Source organism: Microtus oregoni, unplaced genomic scaffold (assembly GCF_018167655.1).
Source record: "Microtus oregoni isolate MIOR12 unplaced genomic scaffold, Mior012 000023F_ref0000262, whole genome shotgun sequence".
NCBI lineage: Eukaryota > Metazoa > Chordata > Mammalia > Rodentia > Cricetidae > Microtus > Microtus oregoni.
This window is the reverse complement of record NW_024543082.1, coordinates 20,269,396-20,284,467: the sequence shown is the minus strand read 5'-3', so window position 1 is coordinate 20,284,467 and position 15,072 is coordinate 20,269,396. Positions and strand designations below refer to the sequence as shown.

The following is a 15,072-nucleotide window of genomic DNA, read 5'->3' as shown; positions in this document are numbered from 1 at the left end:
CTAAAATCCGTCTGCCTGTCTGCCCACTGACTTTGTCTGTGCTGATCTCTTTCCATGGTGCCTCTTTTTCCAGCATCCATCTCCCCCCAAGATCTAGATTCGGCATCTGACTGTACCTGTCTTGTTCTCTGCAGCATCTGTCTGCTACACTCCTAGACCATCGTTAATAAACTTTCACACATGACACACAAACCCCCAATATGATGGCACCTGCTTACAAATATCTACGATTCATAAAACTAGGGGAGAAAACTGCATTTTTTAAAAAAAGACCTCTATCTAGTGCCATTTGTATCTGCACTTTTTGTTTAGTTGTAAGTTTTAATAGTTCCCCCTTTGAGGGTTTGTCAGTACGAGCAGTATTGCTTATCAGAACACACCAACAGTCTTTTTGTAATATTCGCTTTCCCCTCTGGTTCAGCCGAGCCTGCTGACAGATCATTCAAATTCAATTGTTTTATGTCTAAGCCGAACAGCTAATTAAAGTAGGGATGATTAACCTGACTGGCAGTGTCGCTCTCCCTCTCGCGCTCTCTCTCTCTCTCCCTTTCTCTCTCTCCCTCCCTCCTGTTCCAATCAGTCTTTTTCTCACACACTCTCTCCTTCTCGGTGTGTCTCTGTCTCTCCCTCTCTCTCTCCTCCCTCTCTCTTCCTCTCTCTCAGTCTCTCTCCCTCCCTCGTTTGCGCTCTCTCTCTCTCTCTCTCTCTCTCGCTCTCTCTCGCTCTCTCTCTGTCTCTTGCTCTACTGTTTTTTTTTCCCCTCTCTCTCTCCTAAACGTGGTCTGCTTGCTGATGGCAGAATGGCACTCGGAGATTTGTGCATTGTGTCTGGTTTCCTACGGGCAGGCTGACCCAGTGCCTCCAGGGACTTATCAATAGACCACTCAGAAGAGACACAGACAGGAGAGAGGAGGAGGGGTGGGGGGAGAGAGAGAGAATCAATATCAAGAATAGAAGGAGCTCCGAAGCCATTTTTTTTTTAAAGAAGTATCGGGACTTGGGAGAGGGTGACAAAGAAGGTTTTTCAAAGAGGCAGTGGAGGAGGTTCTAATAAATTTGGAAGGAAACAGTTCCCTGTCTTGGGAAAAGGAGAACTCCTGACTGATTAGCATTCACACCAGGTATGAGATGTTCTACCCCTTATCACTGTGTCGCAACCGAGGTGGAAAGGCTTTTTTTTTTTTTAAGGAGACTGAGCGAGCATGTATTTTGCTGTGTTTGTTGTTGGGGGGTAAGAGGGGCGGCGTGAGAAGCTGTGGGCATTTGTGTATGGGAGCAGGGAGAATGGAAGCAGTACACGGGGGTGGGAGAGAGTATGGAGTGTGTTACTGTCTTCCCTGTCTTTGTGCACCCCTGGGGGGTACCCAAGTTCATTTCTAGCAGGTGGATTTAGACGGGAGTTACTTAACGCTTGACCGCCAGTTTTGAAAAAAAGAAAAGAAAAGAAAGAAAAAGAAAAAACGCTGCTTCCTAGGGTCTTTTAAAAGGAAGCTCCAATTTCTCTCTCTTCTCTTCTCTTCTCTTCTCTCTCTCTCTCTCTCTCTCTCTCTCTCCCTCTCTCCCCTTCCCTCCCTCCCTCTCTCTCCCTCTCCCCCATCCCTCTTCCCCTCTCTCTTCTTTTTTTCCTCTTCTAACCAGACAGCGGGAGGGTTCCTGGCTCCCAGCCAGCCCAAAAGCCTCTAAGTGTTTTGCACTTGTTTCAGGGAGTAGCTGCCCGGGGATTTTTCAGCATTTTCACTGGAGAACAAAGAGTTCTTTACAAAGGGAGGGGGGGGGCTTAATGTCTGATATATATTTTTCTATTTTTATTAGTTTTTTTGCCTGAAAAAGAAAGAGACAGGAACAGAACATTACTCTATAAAGACACAAAGACAGTCAAAAGAAACATAGTTATCTTTTCTCTCCATCACCCCACATATATACATGAAAAATTAAAAGGAATGACTAATTAAGTTGGCTGTGTTGCTCTTTTCTCCTCTTCCAATCTTTCTGAATTCAACTGTTCCTCTGTTCACTCTGCTGTTCTTTCCTCCTCACAGTAAAAGTTGCTCAGGGTGCACCCTCTACTAGCATGTCTCTACCATTTTTGTGTCCCTAAAATCTTGTAGGAGAAAGAGCAAGAGTCCATCAAATAATCAGTTTAGATGCAAGAACATCCTCTACTTTTGCCACTTGGGTAAAAAGTTAATTATGGCATTTGAGCTCCCAAAATACCAGTGGGGTCCATCAGTTCATTTGATCTCGCAAGTTTTTGCCTCCATCTGCTGAGAAGGCATCACTGTGTCGCTTGTCAGTTAAAGAAAGGTAGTAAAGGGTAGATATTTATCTTTTCTGTTTTGTTTCTATGACATAAATGACCAAACCTCCAGAGACATTACTTGTCCTCTCTATGATATATTAGTTGAAGAAAAATGGAGCCTAGGCAGAGGTTTTTGAACAATTCTGATCGCCACGTAGCTTTGTGTTCTGTTTGATGTTTTGCCTATGTGTGTGTATTTCCACTATGAATTTGTGCTTGTAGTAAACATTCCAGAATTCTTATCATTTTCAAATTAATCCTCTAACAAAAGAAAAGAAAAATCAGGATGTAAACTGTAAGTGAAAAGTGTAGTAAACAGTTTTATCTTTTAATACATGCTGTACACTTATATTTTTATACTAATGTCCTTGAATTATAATACCAGGGAAATTTTTTCTTTCCAAAAGTTCTACTCTTAATGCATTTATATTTTAATTATTGTTTGGTATCTTTTGAAGGTTCATAATGGACACTAAACTGAGCAAAGGGTAAAGAGCCACAAGCGCAACAAAAACCGAAAATACAGATTAGCTAAGCACCTAACTGCACATAACTGTGGCTCAGAGGAAGCAACTACAACAGTTGTTCACGAATCCGAAACTCTCTCCTTTCTTCCTCCCATTTATGGAAAAAATATAATCTTTTCGTTATCCCCATGAGTGGAAACTCTAAGAAATACTACAGACATATGCATTTTCCCATATTTATGAAATGTGTGCCTCTCTGTGTTTCTTAAGGGCACAGTGTTTCAGGAGCAGAGGGCAACGCCTCACTAGTCAGCCCTCCTGACTGGGAGGTCCGAGTGCCTTGTGTTTGAAGTAACTTGATAACAAGGAGTCTTTTCGGGAACCCTTCTATGTGTGTGCTCCTTCAGTAATGACCCTCAAATTAAACCTGGCACTGGGTGGCCGAGCTAGCACTTGACCTCACGGAAAGATACTAGAAGTAGGGGAAGTTTGGGCAAATCCAAAATTTCTAGGGTAGATCACTTGTTACAGTTACATGTTTTCTTGAGGGAAATTCTTGGATTGCACTCAGATGTCTATATTTTTGTAGAATTTGTAATGCTTTTAATAGTGCTTAAGGAGTAAACGATCCTAAAATGCCAGCCATCAAAACTAAAAGAAACTAAGTCTTTAAAAAGTTTTAGATTGAAAGCAAAGAGGTTTGGAAATTTTTTCCTCCCCCGCCCCCCCAAGAGACTTGGTTTCTTTTTTTTTTTCTTCTGAACCTTTTTTGTTGCTGGAGCTGTTGTACCTGCATATTTGGGTTTGTGTGTGTCTCTCTTCTCCCTACCCTTCCCCTCTCTCTCTTTCTCCCTCTTTCCCTCTCTTTCTGGTTTTTGATGTGACCAGATTGTTTTCTCAGAGGGACAGAGGGACTAGGAAGAGGCTGTTTGTTGCTGAAGGCAGAAGTGGCTCCCCTTGCTCTAACACAGGCAGGCAGCTGCCATCAGCGAGCTGCACCGGCAGAGCACACTGAAAGGTGATAGCTGTCATTCTGGGATTCTTCATAGATCTGACCTGAGAGGAACACATTCACAGTCGAGGAGAAAGGGGAGAAAACTAGAGGAGGAGGAAAGAAAAGCTCTTTGAACTGGAATACACTGGCCCTTTCTTCCTGGAGGCAATCCGCTCTGGTGCTTGGCGACGTGTCCTGCACTATCAGATATCATATGACTTTCTATTTAGATTTCTTTTTGGAGAATGGCCTGTTAGGACTCTGTTTGTTTTCTTTTATTTAATTTCCTTCTCCCTCACTCGCTAGTTTTGTGTATGTGTGTAGAGTGTGTGCACGCATGCATATGTGTGTGCAATTTTTATCTTTGTTTTTGTTCTGTTGACCTGATGTTTTATTTAAGGACAAAGCTTTAATTATTTCGGTATAGTGGTTTAATCACTTGCCAAAAAGAAACCTCATTCTGTGCTTTTTTGGGGGTCCATTTTTAAACACATCCATTACCACGGGAGGCTGCAGCTCCTAAATGCCTGCTGGTCAGACCTTGGCCCACTCCCTCACCTTCATATTCCCCTCCTCCTCGGCAGTACGCTCAGCAGTGTGAGTTAGGAAACACCTGTGCGGAGTTGGGGGGGAAATAAAAGTAGAGGCAACTTCTTCAAATCTACACTCCTAGTTTCACTTTAATAAACTTTTTTTCAATCCTTGATTCCCCCCGCCGCCCCCCTCCCGGCACTCTGTTGAGCTGGAAACCATCAGAGATAGTTAAGGACATGTCTGTGGAGCTTTTGTGAGGCCAGCTGAGCACCACTGGAACGTGGAGCAGGAGTTGCAGTCCATTCAGAGACTTAAGAATTAAGGAAGAGCTTTAAATACGCTCTTTGAGATCGGTGGGGCTGTTCGCTCAGGGTTTGGTGAGAGATGGTAAATGGGGTATTTAGGGCATGCAAGGCAGAGAAGGAGAAATTGCCAGACAGGAGAGAGACAGGCATTCCTGCTGCAATTAGTACTTTTAAAACCTTAACTCAATCAAATTTTTATTTTGTATATCTCAAAATTTAACTGATCAATGTGTGATCAGTTACCTTTTCATGCTAGCAATGAAGAACAGTTATACAGATGATTATTTATCGATTTACCGTAAAATTTGATGTGCTTCTTTTTTAGTTTTGAAGAGTTCAGATTTTAGTTAGAAAAATAAAAGTCTAACTTCTCTCAATAGTGTAAGGTTGTCTATACATTATCCTTGCCATACAGAACATATCAGATACTGATTGTGTGTGGGTGTGTTTGTATTACAACGCACGAGACTGCCTTAAAGGTTCAGGTGACCGCTACATGCTTCAGACCTGTAGCTTTTAGTTTCTTGTTACTTGTTCTGAAATTATTTTTATGAACCTTTAATGTGCAGTGTCTTTTCATAACCAATGGTGAATTTTGTTGAAACTCAAAGAGAAATTTATTCCACCCCTTTAAGACTACCCAAAGGGGAAGGGAAAACTATTCTCCTTCGGCTCAAAAAAAAAAAAAGAAAGAAAGAAAGAAAAGAAAAAAAGAAAAAAAAATTTTTTTTTTTTAGAAACCTTTTTCTCCCAACGGAAAACTCCAAAACAGCTCTGTCTCAGAATGTTAAACTTGGCATGGATAAGAAATGTGAGTTTTGCTTTATTTGAGGAAATTTGTTTTTGAGACAACAATGTTATAAATATTTTTAAATTGCCTGCTGAGCATGCGCTGTCTCTGACTTTATTCATAGTTTTAAATACACACCAAAGTGCAGTCTTCTGAATGGCCACAGGTAAGGCTGTCGATTTGTGTGATCCTTCTCTGAGGCACCTTCAGTGAGTCTACTCAGTTTTCCAGAAGGGAAAGGGGCAAGAGCAGAGTTGAGACCTGGATACCCTTCTAACTCTCATAGAGAAAAAGTGAATTGCCCACTAAGGCTTGCACACTGTACTTAGGGTAAGTACTATTCAACTTTTCTTTCCTATACGAGTTGCCTCCTTAACTTTCTGGCTTATTGCTAGTAGAGTAAATGGAGAAAAAATTAACTCAATGAGGAATTAGCCTGAAAGATAAGATTTGCAGATTTTTAGGGACATCTATTGTGCATAAATTCAGGGATACGCGAATTTGCCAGTAAAATGCTGGAAGCTCAGTGCTTCCAGAGCAAAGATGTGCTAGTCTGAACATGTCTGATCTCATCTGGAATCGAAAGCTAAATCTAGGTGGGCCTGTAATAATACCAGAGAAGAAACACATGTATCTTTTGTGCGAGCTTTTTTTTTTTTTTCCCTTAAGCCAGCCTTCCAAAGGCAAATGACAAAAGAAGAAGATTCTCCTCTCATTGCCTTGGTCCTCTACTTTCCTTCTGCACTTCTGCAGAGACATGCCCAGGTGTTCTTTTCTTGGTTGTTGTTGTTGTCATTGCTGCTGAAGTGCAGGCTTTCCTGTCACTGATGGTAACTCTTCCCGTTTTCCGGGGAGCTTTACCTCCATGACTCGGTGTGATGGTGCTTCATGTAGTCAGCTCTATCAGGTCTGCAGTGTCCCTCTCAAGCGCTGTAATTCTGACTGATTCTTACTAGAATGTAGCTCTTCACTAGCTGTTTGTGATAGCTATGGTAGAGCTTTTTCTTCCATTTGTGAGGCTTTCATAACTACCCAAACAAGTCACCTTCTAAGATGAAATTTCTCATATTTATTTGTGATTCAGAACTGAACTTGTCTTGAAAACATTTTTTAAAAATGTATTTAGCCATTTGGAGTTTTGCTTGTTTTCTTTTTGTATTTTTGTTTTATTAATTATAATAAATTATAAAAATGTAAATAATTGTATTTTTTAACAAAATACATTTTGATATGCAATGCTTTTCTAATTCGGTTTTCTTTAAGTGGTTTAAGATTAAATTTGAAAATTTAGTGTATTAAAAAGAATATTAAGATGCCTATAAGTAGCCTACTGATATTTTCAATACTTAATTTGAATTCATTTAGAGTTTTACTTTTCATTTGTCATATTATCTTCCATTTCCAATCAACATTACAATATACAAGGGTGTGTGTGTATGTGTGTGTGTGTGTGTGTGTGTGCATGCAGGTATGTATTAGCACACATGCATGCATACTTGAATATACAACGAAAGATACACAAAGCCACTTAACATTTATATTAATTCTTCTTATAAATAATTGCTTTTACATAAAAGAAAAAATTAGAAAACTTTGGTTATTTTATCATTTTTTGTAATTTGAAAATCCAATAAACTGTTGCCTCTCTCTGATTATTAACCACATATGCTTTTAAACATCTGTTTATGTTCTTATAAGTTACCTTAATTTCTATTTCATAGGTCTTACACACTCCTGCATTTTATGAGATGTATTAATGTGGAAGTTTATTCAGATATCACTTGCTTTATTGCATATCTCTTAATGTGTTAACAAGTGGTTTGGGTTTTTTTATTTTGATTTTTTTTCTTTTCTTTTAATTAGAGAGACTGTGTGTTTCTAAATGTCACTAGTATTTTGAGGAAGAAACTTTTAAACCTGTGATCTCCTAGAAAGCTTTCAGACAAACCGAAGATACCATCTTTACCTTGCATCTCGTGGGTTCATTTGTCCAGGTTATAACATTAGCAACCCGGAAAAAAAAAAAAAACAACGATAATAAATATGCCATGATAATTTTTCTGACTATAGAACTAAGAACTACCAAAGAAAATTGTGGCATATGTAGGGAAATGCCAAGACCTTTTCCAATAAAATCAGCTGTTTCATGCTTTTTCTTCTCCCCCCCGCCCTTTTAAATTTTGTTTGTGACTTTTTTGGCTTGCTGATGCATTTCCCTATAATCTTAGGAAGCCACAGCAAATTTTCAATGCCACAGCAACACTGCAGCCAAAACGAACCAGAGAGCTGGTCCTGGGGGCTGTAGCCTTTCTCAGAAATCATACAAAGTAGGAGGAGTAAGGACGCTACTCTTTTTTTTTTTCTTCCAAGTTTATTCAACCTGCCAGGGACAGAGTTTTTCTTCATGCATATTTCCTTCACCTAGCTAAGGCTTTTTCTTCAATGTCAATGACTTTCTATTGCCTCTGAGAGATGTTTCACACAGCAAAGCGTTCTGTTTTCGCTTTATATTGAAACATGGGAAGCTTTGAAAACAGGGAACCACAAGGAAAGGGAGCTTCAGGCATCTGGGAAATATCTAAAAGAGCATTGGGCTCACAACTAGTTATTTAGATGGTCGTGTCTGTAACTTATCTGTCCTCTCCAGGGCTTCTCAGGGTTAAAGGAAAGAAGGGGAGAACTATAGGGCTCAAACTGTGATCTAACTGACTCAGTAGATGGAGCTCTTCCCCCTAAGTTTGTAGTTAAATTAATGTCCCACTGCAGTTTGTGGGACTCTGTTTTAAGGTGTGTCATGATACACACATAAAATCAAAGCCTGTGTAGCTGGAGAAAGAATTTTCTGGCACTTCTGAAGACATAAAGCATTTGTTCAGAAACACAAGTCTGCAGAGGAGCAGTAAGGATAGGGTGGGAAGTGAGGTTTACATAGCTAAATTTCTCCCTCTCGTTCTTGATCCTCCTAAGTGTGAAGTTAAAGCCTAACCATTTTCCTGCAAAGGACTATAACCCTAGGAAAACATATAGCATGTACAGTGTCTGGCTGTGTTCGTGACAAGCCTTTCAAGCTATTTGAACTGTACAGCTCTACTTTCATTTGTTCCCGCAAAGGAATCTTAATGCTGTAATGCAATTGTTTCGTCTAGTTAGTGTAGAGAATCTGGCTGAAGTGCTACAAATTCTGGACTGTGACAGCACCGTGGACGGCAAGGCATACTTGGAAGGTGTTTTTATAAGAGCAAATATACCTTCAACAATGACTGAAAATAGATCTCTAGCATCTATTTTAATATAGAAAGAAATACTTGTTTATTTCTCTTTAAATTAATCAAAGTGAGTAATTGCCACAGCATTCTTGTCAGTTTGTATTATCTTCAGTACCAATAATAAGTTTGATCATTGCTCTTCCCTGGTGCCAGGAGGGAAAATATAAGCATGCAAGATGTAATAAGTTTTCTTTCTTGGTCTGTCTTCTCACAGACTGGAGGTGTTATTGGGTATCTCTTGTTAAATCTCGATAAGATCATTTGGCCAAAATAGAACTGGCATTGGCCTTCCTAGCAAAAGAAGTAGCATTTTTAAAGGACTTGGATTTCCTTTGCACACCACGTGTCTGCGTTTGATATACTCCAGGAAAATAGAGAGGATGAGACAAAATTCTTCCTAAGCAGCCGCCGTAGGCCAAACACTGAAACAGTGCCAGCCCGGACCAATCAGGCGGGCTTCTCAGAAGATGCATGCTTTCTGAGTACTTCTGTGGAGAGAAGAGGGAGGAAGGAAGCCCTTGAAACTGCATTCACATGAATGAGTCTTCCCTAATTTCGATGAAGTCCGTGGTAGTAAATTCAATAACTTTGCTTCTGTAAAGTAGAATATCTGAGTTTCCTGGGCCAGCTGAGGCTCCCTGAGTGTTGTTCTCTCACATCCTTTAAACAAAAGTATCTCTCTGAATTTAAACAAGTGAAAAACTTCTCACAGAGAGCAAAAAGTAAAATTAATGGAAAATCAAAATCAATTCCAAACCCATTTCTGGCATGATGAGAATAACATTTGTGCTGTGTTTAAAGCAGTTTAACACAAGAAAATGATAAAATGATCAATATACTTAAAGCCAGAAATAACCAGGAGAGAGCAACCTGCAGCCTGTTCCCAGTTCTGAAACTCTAAACTTCTGATTAAATGTGAAAATAAATGGCTATATCTTTTATAAGGCGGCCCTCGGAGCCTTCTAACGTAAACAGGACTGATGAGAGGCCAGCTATCCAGTGTTCTATTAAAGCTGTGTTTTTAGAGTTTAGGATAAACATTTCTGGAGCTACACTGTTGTGCATTTATTTATATGCATGCACATACTATGACCATAAAAAGAACAGAAGTTAAAAGATATGGGTATTGTCTGTGAAGGACATTACCACTCTACAGTCTTTATACTATAAAAGCAAATTTAAAAACAAACAAACAAAAAAAAAACAGGCTTTAAAGCAAAGAAATGTTTTAGGCTACATCAGAAAGTCAATGAATGGTCAGTGTGGATCAGATTTAATATCCTTTTCAAAAAATACTTGAATTCAATGCATACATAGATATACATATTTTATATTTGTTGCTTTAATTTACTCTGAAGGATTTAAGTTGACATTAAGAAAATCTGAACCTGTGGATTCAAGGTCACTGAAATGCCACTATCTGAATTTACAAAATTCACTCTAGTCTTAAGATTTTTTTTCTCCCAATTAGCAATCTGTTGTCACTATATCAGAATCATTTCACTGACAAGGTATTTATTGAACATGTAAAATAACATATCTACTTGAAACTATCTGAAGAAATAAAGACGACAAAGTCCAAATACATTTAATTTTGTTGAACTAAGGTGCAGTAGGGATGATGATAATGACGACAAAGTCCAAACACATTTAATTTTGTTGAACTAAGGTGCAGTAGGGATGATGATAATTCTAACAAGCACCATGACGAATGTAACTACAGAGAAGCATGTGTGATTACATCAGTAAGAGTGAACTCATTGAGCAAGGTCAGGAGGGGCGACTCAGAGGCTGTGACAGGGTAGGGACTAATGATTAGTTATTGGAGATGCTTAAAGCTTCTGGCTGGGAACAGTATTAACAGATAGGAAAAAGAAGAGTCAATTAATTTTGGAATGGATAGAGAGGCAGTACTTTTCCTATAGGGTATAATCAACAACAGAATTCAACTCTTCCAGGGAATTACAGTAACACCATAAGCTTCAGTTATCTAGGACAATAATGGTAATAAGGAGATGCTGTGCATATCTGCTTAAAGAGTCATAGGCATGGAACTGCTAGAACAGTTGTCATGCTATTGATTAATTTAAAAAGCTCAGCTTTAAATGTCCAAAAGCAAATATCAGTGTCATAGAACCATGCTCATTGTATCTCAAAGACTAAATGAGCCTAAAGTATCTCAGTGAAAGAATTTTGGACTGTTGGATGCAAGGCCATGTAAATTTTATTCTTTTTATATACGTGTATATGTGTGCATGCATTTGTACATGTGTGTGTGTGTGGTTTGAATTTTAACAGGAAAGTCTAGAACAGAGAAAGTGATGCTGTACTGATTTATCTGGATCAATGTGCTATACATATACCATGTGTTCTAAACAGGGGAAAGCAGTGAGCTTTGCAGACAACCAGGGGCCTAACAGAGTAATTTTATTACTGGGATTAAACCACTAATTTAGCCAATAAGAAAACTCACACATGGCAAAGTGACAGCTTATTCTTCAAATGAGAAAGGTAAAAGTGGGACATGAAGGGAAGTTCCCTGGCCTCTGTGCTCTCCCACCCAGGACAGACCTGTAGAGCTGGAGAGGGTTGATATTCCAGAAGCAACCGAGAAAGAGAACAAAGGCACCAAGCCTTCTGGGTTCCTGTCTTGGCATCAATCACCTCACCTTAAGTGGGGAACAGGTTAGCCTGTGTGGTGAGGATACCTTTGTATTTTGGAAAATGGTAGAAAAGCACTGTACAAGTCCTAGAGACTCTCTAGCGTTTACACTGCTCCCTACCCCATAAAAACAAGACAAGGAGAAGAAGAAAAGGAGAGGAAGGGAAGGAAAGAACTTTATAGTCACCACTTTCTTTTCAAAAGAAAAAGGCTTCCTCCCAATGAGTCTCATCAGCGCTTGCATTTAGTCCCCAGAGTCTAACAGGCTTTGCTGATTCACCGAGCTGACACATACTACAGCCCGAGCTCCTCCTTGCCTCCTGAGCATGCTCCACATTTTTCATCCCTTTCTCCTCAGAGTACAGAAGCAAATTCTCCCTCTTTAATATGACACCTTGTATATTTTACAGACTCTTGTCATATTGTTTCATAGATCAGCTTCTAGTTTATAAAGTGAAAAGCAATTCTATATAATTTTGGGCAATGTACGTAATTTTACTGAGGTTCATTTTCCATCTTTGTAAGCAAGACAATAATGGTCGCTTTGCTTGGATATTATAAAGATTTTTAGGAAGTGTCATCATAAGGTGTTTAGCATAGTGAGTAGCCCATGGTTACCACTCAATATCAAATTTATTAGTACTATCACTACTATTGCCCTGCTTCTAGGTTTTTCCCTTATATTAAAAGAGAAAAATAAATTGAGTTCAGCATCTTATCGCTCAATGTACAGAATGACTTTTACATAATAGAAGCTGGATAAAAAATGTATAGAATATCCTTATGCAAGCCCCTATTAACCTGCTTCTTCCTCACAAACCTCCTTAAATTCTCTCCCAGAGGTTTAGGACAGTGGTGGTCTTAGCCAATGCTGGCTCACATGCACCATAAAAGAGTCAGTGTTGTCCGCTGTGGACTCAGCGCCACACTATCTTTAAGGTTCCCCACAGACCTCCAGTACTTAGGATGGCTCTTTGCAGCAGCCCCAGAAGTGTCCGCTTCTCTTCATGGTTTATGTGACTAAGGATATTGTTATTACTCTGTCTGTAACTTGGTCTAGAAACTTTCACTTCGGAGAGCTGGTCAAGATCTCAAATTTAATTTTGGCTGTGTTGGTTATAAACCAATTGTGTATTCGTTACATTTATAGATTCCCTCTTCAGCTATATGTTTTCGTGGCCACTGAGAGCTCCTGACTCTGTGCTGAATGTGCTAAATTTTACTTTCGAGACCTGAAAACAGCAATGAGGCTTGGTGATCACTAGCTGACATCTTTGGTTATTTTTTTCCCCTTAATGGTCTAATCTTAGCTAAGTTTGAAGAGTAGGCAAGTAAGGAAATTTTAATTGTTCATTTTGATGTGGTAATTCTCTATTAATGAGGTTTGTGGTCAATATACATTTTTCCTATACATTGTTGTTTTTCCAAATATGTAACACATATTTTATAAGGGGAAAAACAATAAATACTTGAAAATGATTTTCTTAAGTAGAAGTATATAAAGGCAGAGATATAACTAACATTAAATGCAAGGGTTCGACTGTAGGCAGAGCAGCATACAAGGGAAACTTAATGCATATGGGTGCTAGTCCTTCAAGGTATTGGTGAACAGTGAGAAAATGAAAACAAAGTAAAAAATGTGGGCATGTAAAGGATGGGCTGACATCAGTTTATGCTGAAGTCAGGAAGAGTGTTGCCTTTTAATCTGCCAGTGTTCCACTTATGTGAGACAGAGCTGGTATTTGTGAGGGAAACAAGGTCACATTTAGGGGAGCTGGTAATTCAATGAAGAGCTTCGATTTTGCCAGAGTAATAGTGTTGGCATCAAAAGAAGAAAGTTTTGCAGTTTTCTGTGTGTGCACTTGCTGTTCCTGGTGTTCCTGGTGGGTGGCTGAATCATCCTGATGGCATTCAACAGGAACCAGCTGCTGGGAATATTAAAATGCATGCATTTAGTCCTCTAGAGAGACAGGAGCATCTGCAGAGTCTTCCTATCTTGATGGTACAGAAAATCCCAGGGAGCATCCTCTAGTGGTTTTCACTCTATTCATTTATACATCTTCTCCTCATAGTTCTCATCAGTGCCCGGAGTCCTAACCAGAGGTAGCTGGGGTATCTGAGTCCTAAATTCACACCAGGTTGCAGAGTCAGACAGTGAACACTTGCCATCAGGCTGTACGAATTGCAGCCACAAGGACAAAAAGTGGTGCTCCTCTCTCTTGGCCTGCTTGTCTCACGAAGAGTCAGCCATACTCAGCCCTCTACCTAGGTAAAGGCTGAGATTCCCTCTCCTACAGCTTTACCAGGATATAAGCCTCTGCATTCTCCTTTGTACTCATAAAGCCTGGGCACCTTCTGCTTTCCTTTTGTATCTTTTGTTTATTTTATTTTGTAATTATTGATGAGTTTTGGCTTAGGTTTTGGTTTTTGAGCTGGTCTCAACAATTGAGGAAAAGGAAAGTGAAAAGAAGAGGTCTACACTCCATAATCTACTAAGTCTTTCCCATCTCTAATATTTATGAATAATGTATTGAACTGATGGAAAAAATGTTGAATATGTTCATTATGAATTATATTCATCAGTGTGTTGCCTGGAATATAAAAGAGCAAAGCAGTTGCGGTGTAGCTACTTCCTTACAATACACGTGCTGGTACAACAGAGCTCTGTACCTTTTGCTAGTCCTCTGTGTGCCATCCCCAAATGCACACGCGGCATGTCTGAGCAGTAACTGCAAAGGGGGTACCTGATGGAAAAACAGACGGCCAAGGTTCAGTAGAGTCTGAGTTCCGTGCAAAAGGAGCTCTGGAGAGGGATTGATAGTGCAGTGTCCTGTAAAGAGAGTGACTTTTACATAGCAGGCATTACTTAGATATTGTCATGACTCAGAGAATGTCACAGTCCTACCATCAGAAAAGAAACTCACAATTTTGATCTGGATTTTTTCAGGTTAGCATAAATAACTAATTTGTTGCCATTTGAAATCGACAAGAAATAATGGAAGAAAATTAAGAATTAAATACTTGTTTATTAGGTGTAGCTTCAAAATTCATTCTGCGTTTTTTCTCTACTAGTTTTCCTTCATTATTATATTACATTTAGGATTTATTAAAGTAAAATTTTATTTCCTAAGCACTCACTAGATGTCATTAGTACACACTAACCAGAAACATGACAATAGACCAGAAATTTGGTTTTGGTTAGACAAATAATCAGCAGAAAAGGTAACAGAGAGTTAACATAATTTCAAAACAGCCTATCCCTGCCTTCATGAGAGTAGAGCCAAGACAGACCATGTAGGGTCAGGGACTGATCAAACACAGCCATAACGTCCAGGTGAGGACATTTCCTAGTAAAAGCAGTTCAAATGAAAGGTAGGACCCAGCTCCAGCCTTTCCGGGGCCCTAGGGAGAACAGTAGGCATTGATGAACACAGACTGCCTCAAAAAAGCCTTTGCTCCCACCTCTGTCACTTCGGAGCTCTTAGGAGGAGGAGGAGCTGGAGTACATCTCGGAAACCAGCTTCAACATTACAGTGACCACCTCAAACAAAGTGTCCCAACATTATTTATAATCACACATTTTAAAATGTTCTTTCTTTCCTATGATCTTTTAAAAAGCTAAAATCCATAATACCTCATAAAAGTAAGCATAAACTTAAGAACAAACACAATTACCAGTAGTTTATCCAGTCTTAGACAGCACGAATGAAAGAGGGGAGAAATAAATAGTAAAATATGCTTACAGGGAGATTACA

The 15,072-nt window shown here is 39.4% G+C and overlaps 1 protein-coding gene across 6 annotated transcripts in view; it reads left to right on the top strand.

Annotated features, from left to right (window-relative positions):
• The window catches only part of Zbtb20 (zinc finger and BTB domain containing 20), a 777,531-nt gene that overhangs the window by 655,883 nt on the left and 106,576 nt on the right, over window positions 1–15,072 (top strand). The window lies entirely within an intron of this gene.